A 10,544-nucleotide genomic window follows, 5' to 3' on the forward strand; every position below is an offset into this window, starting at 1 on the left:
TGGAATGAAAGAAGTTCCTCACTGCTTTCTATGTTCAGTGAAGGATCAGTCCATCTTCCATGTATGGGTGCAGAATCTAGCAGTTTCATGAAGGGGAGCAGGTAGTAAAAAAGCAACACAACTATGCGATGTGTATACACTCAGTTATGACTGAACCAGGTTTAGCATAGACTTTGTAGCCCTCCCACAGCAGGTTAATTCATTGCACCTTCAGCTATACCTCACAAGCTGCACAAGGCCCATGATTGCCTTGAAGAGACTTGGTTAGTGGCAACATGGCAGTGCTTCACTGCTCCATAGAACTCTTCATTTCATAAGCTGGGACATTCCAATTTAAAGCTCATGAGCCTTATTGCCTAAATAAAGTTTACATGCAATGGAGATTTGCCTCAAAATTTTATATGGGAAGTAAGGGCCCTGAATGCAATTCAACATACATTACTGTTGGTGAATACAATTCCGTTGCATGGCAATTTTCAAAGTCTTGAAATTTGCCTTTATTTGTAATTGAAATTAAAATTTTTTTAATATGTTTCATTAAATGGAAAGTATGTCAAAACATCCATTTGTGGTCTGAAATTTGAACTTAATGATTCAGAAAAGGAGTGCTTGAGTGTGGATCATCTAACAACCTAACACTAATCTGCAATGGGGCAGATACTGGGATTGAGACTCTTCCTGATCAGCAGAGATGAACATGAAATTTCTGCATAACCATGAGCCTCCCGCCCTCTTTCACCAACAAAAACCCCCACCCCTTACATATTCACTAAGCATTTTGGTTTTAATAATATGACGTCAGTCAAATTTTACCAGTTATCTCAATTTTTATACAGCTAGTATGAGTTCCCATAATAAAGACAATGTGAGAGACAAACCCTTCAAAAACTCTGAGGGGGTGTGTCAGTGAGAACTGACTATGTAACTAGTAGGCTGTGTATTTCCAACCTAAAATTCCTCTATACTAAAGTTTTGAGCCAATAAACAGATGCTGTCAGTGGGGATTCTTAGCAGTTATTACAGGAGTTTGGTTCCCAACCAGAGAAGCCAGAACGGGACAGGACTTTCCCCCAAAAGGCTGGTCTGAAAAATCTTTTCTTTTTAATCTGCCAGTAGCTGGTCATTGGGAGACTAAATAAACACAGCAGTTGTTTGCTACTGCTTTTGATAGACACACAATTACAAGATGCATTAGCCATCATGCCAATTCCATCTGTGCTCCACAGTTTGGCAAAGTCAACTAGTAATTTCTCATCCTTCCAAACAGAGGTGGCAAAAATGATATGGTGACTCTCACAAAGTATGAGGTGCAGATATCAACTAGCAATGGGCAAATTTTATGTAACCTACTATGCTGCTAGAGGAGAGAGATGTCTTAGTTCTCATCTTCATTCTGTGAAGCTCAACAAATACTGAGACCAAATATGGTTAAAAACATGCCTGTACATCAGACAAAATTTCAATTATAAACTGCTGGTTTATTTGAATCACTTCATCAATCTCAATTATCAATTCTCACAGCTGCTAACAAACCTCTGATTTAATAGTGGCAAATGACAGAACTAGCATGATACCACATTCTTTGTTGTACTGAAAGTGGATGGAAATTATATTTGAGGGAATTAGATTATAGCTCTACAAACAAGCAATGAAAAGCTCATTGTACAGCAATTCTTACAAGCACTGAACCATTTTCTGATGGGGTTCCTTTTCTAAGCTGTGCATTGTCATGATTGTGGAGTCTGCTCCTATGGTAGGTATACCCAGTCACCCAGGGCTGAAGCAACTGTTACTTACATTTCTTTATGAAAATGTTCTGAAATAAAGAGTATCAGAACACCCAGAGCCACTCAAAAGCCAGCAATCAACCTAGTTAGTCCACTACTGTGTCTCCAGAAGGCTGGTATCAGAACTCTTAGGTCCTGAAAACCTGAGGTAGGCAACTGCAGATTAGGCAGTTTCTTGCCAACATCTCAACTAAAGATTGTCCTGTTCCTTAAGGCACAAGAAAAATATATCTGCCTTTCAAATTTCAACAGCTTCATTAAGGAACCTGATTGGCTGAAGAAAGCTACAAAGGACATACCCTAGATGATGCTGTTAAATCCTGAAGTCTCTGGTGAAACCCACTGCAGTTTATTCCAATTCCTTTTGGATATCATTTTATGATAATATAATGAATGTACACACAGGGATGAAGTACTTTGAAGAGCTCGGATACAAGCCTGACCCTACGGAAAAACAATTATCTGAATCATGGCCTAAATACTAACAAATACAAGAAGTTCACCACACCAATTTTTGCTCTTATTTATGCAATCAGGTAGAAAATTATCTTTCGTGAGACTGCAGAGTTTTCCCCCAGGTGCTCTTTCAGAATTTTCTTCTCCTTGAAAATGCTCATAGAAAATGTCTAACACAAAATTACCAAGATTCTGATTATGAAAAGATGGTGTGTGGGAGCAAGAGCACGCTCAGTTTTTAAATAGAGCTCTGTTTGCTTGTTTTGTGCCTAGAGGGGAATAAAAATGAAAGCCAGTAAACAAACAAAAATTAGAAGAACTTCCCCCCCCACACACATTATTTCCTTTTAGCGAAGCTGATGAGATGAGTCCAGCCAGGCTCTCCCCATCCACCTTTTCTCATCCATGTTTCTTGTGGGAATACTGATCAAGCAGGAAAGGCTTTGAACTTATGCATGCACCTCTTTCATCTAAAGCTTCCACTGTGGTTTTAAAGAATACAAAACACACATACTTTTAAAAGAAAGAAAGAAAGAAAAAAAAAAGGCTGTTGCAATAAATCTATTTTTCTTTTACTCCCTGGTGAAAACAGCAACACAATGCTTTCTCCATTTAAGTAAAAAGCAATCTGTACCTGATCTCTTCACCAACTCTTGGGATGAAACAATTTAAACCGATTTGAAAAAAGACAAGGAGCATCAACATGTGAATAAATTAGAAACAACAAAAGAAATGATGCTCTGTACAGAAAGCACTGCTCATTTTAGAGAGGAAAAAACATGCAAGATAAAATCAAAAGGATGCACCTAACATTATAAATGGGGGAAATCACTAAGCTTAGAGGACTGGACTCTGCTTCGATGCTGTGGATGCTCTTGTGCAGACGGCCAGTGAGACTCTTCTGGGTAGCAGGTTATACTCAGTGTACCAAAGCTGATTGTACTTGTATGATCCTGGGAATTACAAGTGGTCTCTCTCTAACAAAAACTCCTAAAAGAAGTAGGATATTTTTCTGTCCCTCTGCAAATTTCTGAAGTTACTCCCAAGTTACACAGGAGACACAATGATGAGAATGCAACCTGAAAACATTGTATGACTTGAACAAGGTAGCCTGATCACTGTAGCTTACATGGGTTACCATGCAGACTAAAATGTAAAGCTTCACTCCTTGAATTTACAAACATAGATTGATGTCAGAGAACAGCAGACTGCTGTGCCTGGAGAACATTAAAGAGAAAAACACATGTAGGAATATAGATGCTGTATGTCTATCAGAAACCTGAGCTTAATATGAATTTATTTGACAATGTTATTGATACCTTGCTGAATTCTGAAGTTATGAACTAAGGACCAGCACTAATAAGTGTTCACATGTGTAAATAAAAAGGCAAATTTGTTACGAAGCATTTTGTATGCATTAATATTTTGGAAAAATAATAATCAAGAAGGAAACAACACTGTGAGAGCAGCCTTACCTGTTGTCAACAAGGTGAACCTTATGTTTTCTAACTGGATTTGGTCTGGTTTACAAAATTTATCCAGAAATATCATGAAAACAAATTTTGACAAGATTTTCTGATTTCCCATCTATTGGTTAAGCAGCTTTGGACTTTGGGATTTCTACTTTTATTTCTTGATTTTCATCTAGATATTAAAATAATATTTACTGGGTATGTTGAACTTTTGAAAAAGAAATTAGCTGAAAGCAGGAAAGCCTTAGGAAAGTAGCACTAAGATTAATAAATCTAAAAGAATGTTTTCACCAGTGGAAAATACTGGTTTAATAATGATAAGTCATTTCTCTTTATTAAAGGGTTACTTGGAACCGTGGCATGTTTGCCACAGGTTCTGCTTACTAAACACTGGATCCTGTAATGGCAAGCTGAGAAGTGGAACTTGAAAGATCTTTATTGTAATTCTGTCTTTACTTCCAGAGTTCTGAATGAATTTGGGCAAGGTTTTTCATCTTTCTAGGCCTCAGTTTCCCCCATCTGCAAATGAGAAGAATGATATCTATTCTCTTTGCCAAGCACCTCCAGATCACTTAGCTTTTCAGATGACATTTCATTAAGTATTGCTACTACTAGTCTCAGTTTCCAATATAGCTAAGCTAAAAGTGAGTTGAGGTGACATTTCAGTAGCAAACTCATTTTGTAACAAATTTTGTTAAAACATTTAATCTAAGTACATGACATAGATGAGAGCATGTGGTGGAACATTTTGATAGCAAATATACAGACTAGAAAATATATTTGGACTAATCAGTATCCATTTTTATATTTACTTTCTGCAAACTTTTCAATAACTGCATTTTACTAGTTCAAATATGTATGACATGTAAATTTGAAATTTGTATGTGCAGCTATTCACTCCAAGTATCAAATTGTATAATGAATTGGAAAAAAAAAATCCCATTCTAGGAAGCTGATGTAACACACCCAACCAGAGGTAAGAAACTTGTGATAATGAGAGGTAGGTAAGTAACTCTGTAAGAAAAAAATGGTCAGTATTAGGGCATTGGTTTGGGAAAGAAAGGAGGCCATGAATTATTTGCCATTCCAATGTAAATGCAATAACAGAGAAAACTGATCATGGGAAATCCACACACTGGAAATCCAATCACACACAAAAAGACACAGAAATTAATCATATAAACTATTCACTGAAAAGTTATGGCTAAACTGTTATATGACATTTATTTTTTACTAGTCTGAAAGACCAGAGCTTAATATTCTACTAAGAAACAGTTAATTTCCCACACCTGTGTTAATTACTTGTATATCCCAATTAACGTGAGATAAATTGCATTCCTTTTGAATAAACCATCCAAGATGACAGTCCCAAATAATTTTAAAAGAAAGACTAACCATTTTGTTCTACTTATAGTAGAATTACTATTTCATTTATAAATTATGTTGTTTGCATAATTACTGTGATTTTTATTAAATGCACCTATAGAGGGGAAAAAAGAAGATTATTTTATACTTTTTTTTTCTCCATTAACTATTTGGAGTTAGAAATAAAAGCAGTGGGACAGCTCATTAATATCTGAGGTTTTGGAATGGTGGACAGTGAGGAAAGAGGGAAGGAAGTAAAGGTTTGTTGGGAGGAGAAAATCTGTTGATCATTACACCATGTCAATATGATTTATACTTTGGGTCTCTATAGGTTGCCTAGTTTAGGGGAAATAATTTGTGGATTGTGTCCAGAAATGCATGATGTGTAGATGTTTCTGCATTACTGGTACTGTACGAGTGTCTGTGATAGCACAGAAAAGGCCAAAAGGAACCCTCTGGATCATGGAGCTTATGCTCTTGTCTTATGGAGAACACTGTTACAGGATGGCTGTGTTTCTATCAGAGATTGGGGTTAGGATAGGAAAGGAGACATTTGTTAGTATCAGCAACTTGTACAGAAGTTTTGTGGTGCAATCAGCATCCAGTGTAGCCTGTGGTGGGACAGCAAGAAAGATGATCTCACTTCAACCTCCACAGCCCAGCTCTCCACTCTACCTTTTCTTTTGGCCTTCATGTGTCACTTGCCCTGTGGGTGCTCCTTGCTCCCATCCCCTAGTGAAGTACTCCTGACAGCTATAGCTCTAAGACAGTTACTCAGCCGAGAAGAGCGAGTGCCATTTCATTACGAGACAGTGTTGTATTAAACCACACAAGCATCCTGAAGTCACATTACATGTTTATATTTTAATAACTTGCATGTCTGTGCTGCACTCCCACAGTAGAGCTTTCGGGCAGCTGCAAGCAAGTTGAAAAAAAACCTCCTGTGCCGGACTATACCCAGGCTCATTAACCTTGCCTCTAAACAGGGTTAATTAGATCAGACTAGGCCTCAAGCTAACACAGTGACTATTCTGCATTGTGCCATTTCCACATGCCCTTGTGATTCAGCTGCATCAGCAAGTGTGGGAATGCAATTTCATAAGGTTCCAAACGTGATTAATTTTGCCCCATAGGATCGTTCTTTCTTCCTACTGACAGGATAACTAGATGACACTTCTGAGTCTAGTCTTCTGATCCTGTGTCTGACTTCTGACTTGCTTAAGGTAGATTACTCTTTCCTTATTCTCACAGTAGACAAAGGAGAAAAAAACTACTGCAACATTCACATGTATTCTCAGATCCCTCCATAGTGTAGCAGGCCAGAAGAATAGCGTCCTGCTCAGTACTAACTAGTGTGAGAGTGCTGATGAGGAAGCAGTAAGGTTATAAAGGTTTCCATACTGTTCAGCCCAGTGCAAATCAGAGATTTGTAAGCTACCATTTAATGCAATCCAATTCATGAACCATGAACAACTGGATCAGCTATCTCAGGCACACCATGGAGCTGATGCAACAGTTCTTGTAAATCTGAACTGGTCGTACGTCCCGATACTACGCCTTACAAGAAATGAGGTTGCTTGCACCTTATTCACATCTAACAGTACTGCACTGCACCACACAGAAGTACGTACAGACCTTCTTAGTTCATCTTCAGTTACTTTCAGGACATCAGTTTTGTGCAGCTGCCTTGGGGCTATATATATACATATTCATCAGATATCAAGTGTAATAAATTGCAGTCATGTGATAAATTGCATTATAATTCCATTTTAATAACTGAATTATTAATCCCATTTTCTCCAAACTCATTATTATTTTCCAGGCTTCTAAACACCACAAAAAATTACAAACAGCTGTTTCTCTCCCCAAAAATCTATCCCAAACCATTCAGATCCAAAGTCAAGAACAATAACATTCAACTCGTATTTCAGTGGCACCCTCGTCTTATGACCCTCCAGTACTAAAGCAATCAACCAATTTTAAACTGTCAAAGTACTACTGACTATAATGTAGTAATCAGTTTACACACTTTCGAATTCCAGCTGTTCCCCTTGGACATGGATATGCATACTTACTGTGGACCAGTATAAGGCAGTGAGGAAAACTTTGGCAGGAAACTGCTATCTGAAAAGTCAATCTTTCAATTTAAGATAATTTTTTTTTTTTAAATCATCAGTTTTCTCAATGGAATTCAGGTCCCATAGTTCACTTTATACATACTGCCCGTTTCCATTGAGCAGCCAGCTCTGTCAGGTTTCTCACAATAGGGTGACAACAACTCAGCTTTATCTCCTGAGGGGAGAGGAAGAGATGGCTGTACAGCAATTGTTAGAAAGATGAGTGCATGAAATATTACAAGTATCCACATGGCAGCCACGGGGGATACAGAAGCCCTGGGAATAAGAAAAATTCCTCTTCAGATTAGTGATTTTGTTACATTCAAGCCAAGAGATTTATTTAATACGAGAGAGTTAATTACAAGTAGCCGTATTGATAGGCAATTCCAACCTCAGAGAGTGGATTAAATCCATTCACTGCACGTGTGTATGTCTGTTTGTAGACATTTGCTACTGTTATCTGAGGAAATTACAATAACAGTTGCAGTTTATTTTCTCCACTGTAATCAAAAGACAGAATTTTACTTTCTTTTTTTCTTCCACAAGGATCTCTCAGGGTTGGAAAGAAAATTTAATTGTTGCACTTTGATAGACAACAGTCAGATCTTTTTAATCTTTATTCTGTGAGTAAATTTTCCTGCAGCAAATTTCCTCATAATTACAGTTCTGATTAAAGTGAGCATTTCCATAGTTTTGATGGCTTTGTAAATCACAGTTACTGGCTGCTTCTCTTATGGTGAACAGGAACTCACTTTGTAATGAAGTTTTACTATGCAAAGTGGCTGAGCAATAATGTAATTAACATTTATCTTAAGTTATCTCTCATGCTTTAATATACATATCCATTTCCTCTTTGTATGCCAGGTATTGAACAACGATCATTACAAATTCCCACATGAAAAGTAACCAGGTAATAACTTCCCCTTTGTTTTTACACTGTACTTGGAAGATGTGAAATTTGAAGCTGCTAAGTAATACACTAATAAAAATACGAGCTAAGAACCACAAAACCAACCAGAAGTTACTGCTTTTTGAGGAAGAGTTAAGAGAGGATGAATAGATTACTTTTATTTCATTCTCATATAAACTCTGCACTCACACATATGCTTATTTGTAAGCATGTGCCCTTAATGGATCCACTTTAACTACTTTACTATATTACAACCATCATCAATTTGGAACTGAGAAGTTATCTTTGAAATTGTCGTATAGACACAGTTTACAGAAATAACATACAATCATATGAAATTGAGGGGAGTATGCAACAGTATTTACACCTAATTTTTGCAGATTTAAGTGGAGAAACACTAAGTAAGCTAACAGACAAATTCTCTGGGGTGCTATGGAAGTTCATTTCTGCAGGCACAACAAAGTAACCCAAGTGAGACGACTTTAATTTCTTCCTGAATAAAATTCTGTAGAGCCTACAGAACAACCTAAGCATAGACTAAAGTAAAGCAAATAACCAGTGGAACAAATCAAAAGAGAGAGTGATGAATTGTCCGTGTATTAACATGCGAAGTGTAGAACAGTAACATTCTAGGAAATTACTTGGCTCATTATAAGATTAGCTGGGCAAAGTTGCAAGGCACATAGTAGAGGTCAAAGTATATAGTCTAATATTTCCTTTTTGACTTAAAAAAAAAATAAACTGTCAGTGTCATAATCCTTGTGCAGGTCTGAAACCCAAGGAAACTGGTGTTAAATACTGTGTAAAGAGATTATTTTGTGAATATAAAGTGCTACTTTTTCAGTATCAGATCTGCAGAGAATGAAGATCCAAATATGTGACCCAAGACACAGAGACCAGATGTTGCTCTGGATCAAAGGCGAAAGCAGGCCATAACTGGCAGCAGGGCACTACAGGGAAGGCTTCTAAAACTCCTTAGCAACAGATCTGGACATGTCAAACCACAAAAAAGCAGATTTAGAGATAAATTCATCATCAAGATTATTACAGAAACAAAGAAAATAAATAAATTATTTTGGTACTTGAGTGTGAACTCCTGAAAATTCTGGTCACATAGACAGGTTCTCTATAATTATTGTTAAATCTTGTTAGTAACTGTTAAACTGATATCAGATACTGTTATCCTGATAACTGATACCTAGTATCAGATACTACTAAAAAAACAAATTTTGGAAAAACAGCTCCAATGATGATTAAAATCGATGCATTGTACGCCACAAAACCCAAACCACAAAACTAGTCTCACAAGACACCAAACGCCAAAATGCTGTAATTAATATTTCCAATTTGTATATAAAATTACGATACTGATGACCTTTAGCCATATCAAGTCCAGAAAGTTACTGAAGTGCAATGTCTGGTTTTGCTTCTAGAAGTGCTATGCTGGCCACGTGAATGCTCTATTCTACCATTCTGCAATTGAAATGTTTGGCTGGGAAGGAAATCAAACAGTCATCTGGCAGTAAAGTATGTTTAGCACATAATTTTCTTACTCAGTCTTTAAAAACAAGTGATGGAAATTCCCCAACCTTCTTAGCCATTGGTATGTTCTGAAGTTTTTTCAATTCAAATTGTTTGCTTACTGTCCTATTTCCAGAAAGTCCTTGACCTTCTGGGGCAACCTTTTGGGCCTCTGAAGACCATTATTATGGCATTCCTCAGTGTATTCTTCAATTAACTAATTATATCTAACTCAATAAAAGCTTTCCTCAGAGCTCACATATATTGGACCATTCTCATTGCTCTCCTCTGGTCTCACTCTACAGGGTCCAGAATTTTCTAAGTGTGGTGCTCAAAACCAGACATAGTACATGAGCGGAGATATCTTAGGGCTGAGTGACATGCAAAGAATTTCTTTACATATTTCAGACTTGTTTTTAATGGAGCACAACACTGTATATCCCACAATGATTATTTGTGGTCAATGCATCTGGTAACAATATGAGGCCATTGACTTGTGTTCAGTTTAGAATCCACCAGCTCCTTGTCTGCAGAGTTTCTGCCTGGCCCATTCCCTGTCCTGTGTTTGGGCAGACGGATCCTCTTATTGAAGTACTGCAGTTTGCATTCAGTCTTTTTCAATCCTGTTTATTTCAGGTGATTCCACCAATTGGCCAAGATTATCTTGTACACTTTCAGAGTGCCCAACGCCTTTCCCTAGAGCTTATTACCATTTGCAGATGTATTAAGTGCACTTCTTATTTCATTATCCATGATACTAACAAAACCCCACAAAATAGTACCAGACTCGGCAAGCAAAAGGAAATACAAAACAACATTTCTCTTCCTACCTGTATATGTTGATGCTGCAAGCTAACATCTGTCACAGAGTTAGAAAACATAATGGAAACACAGGATAATGTAAAGCTAATTTAAT

This window comes from Buteo buteo, chromosome 4 (genome assembly GCF_964188355.1).
Source record: "Buteo buteo chromosome 4, bButBut1.hap1.1, whole genome shotgun sequence".
Classification (NCBI taxonomy): Eukaryota; Metazoa; Chordata; class Aves; order Accipitriformes; family Accipitridae; genus Buteo; species Buteo buteo.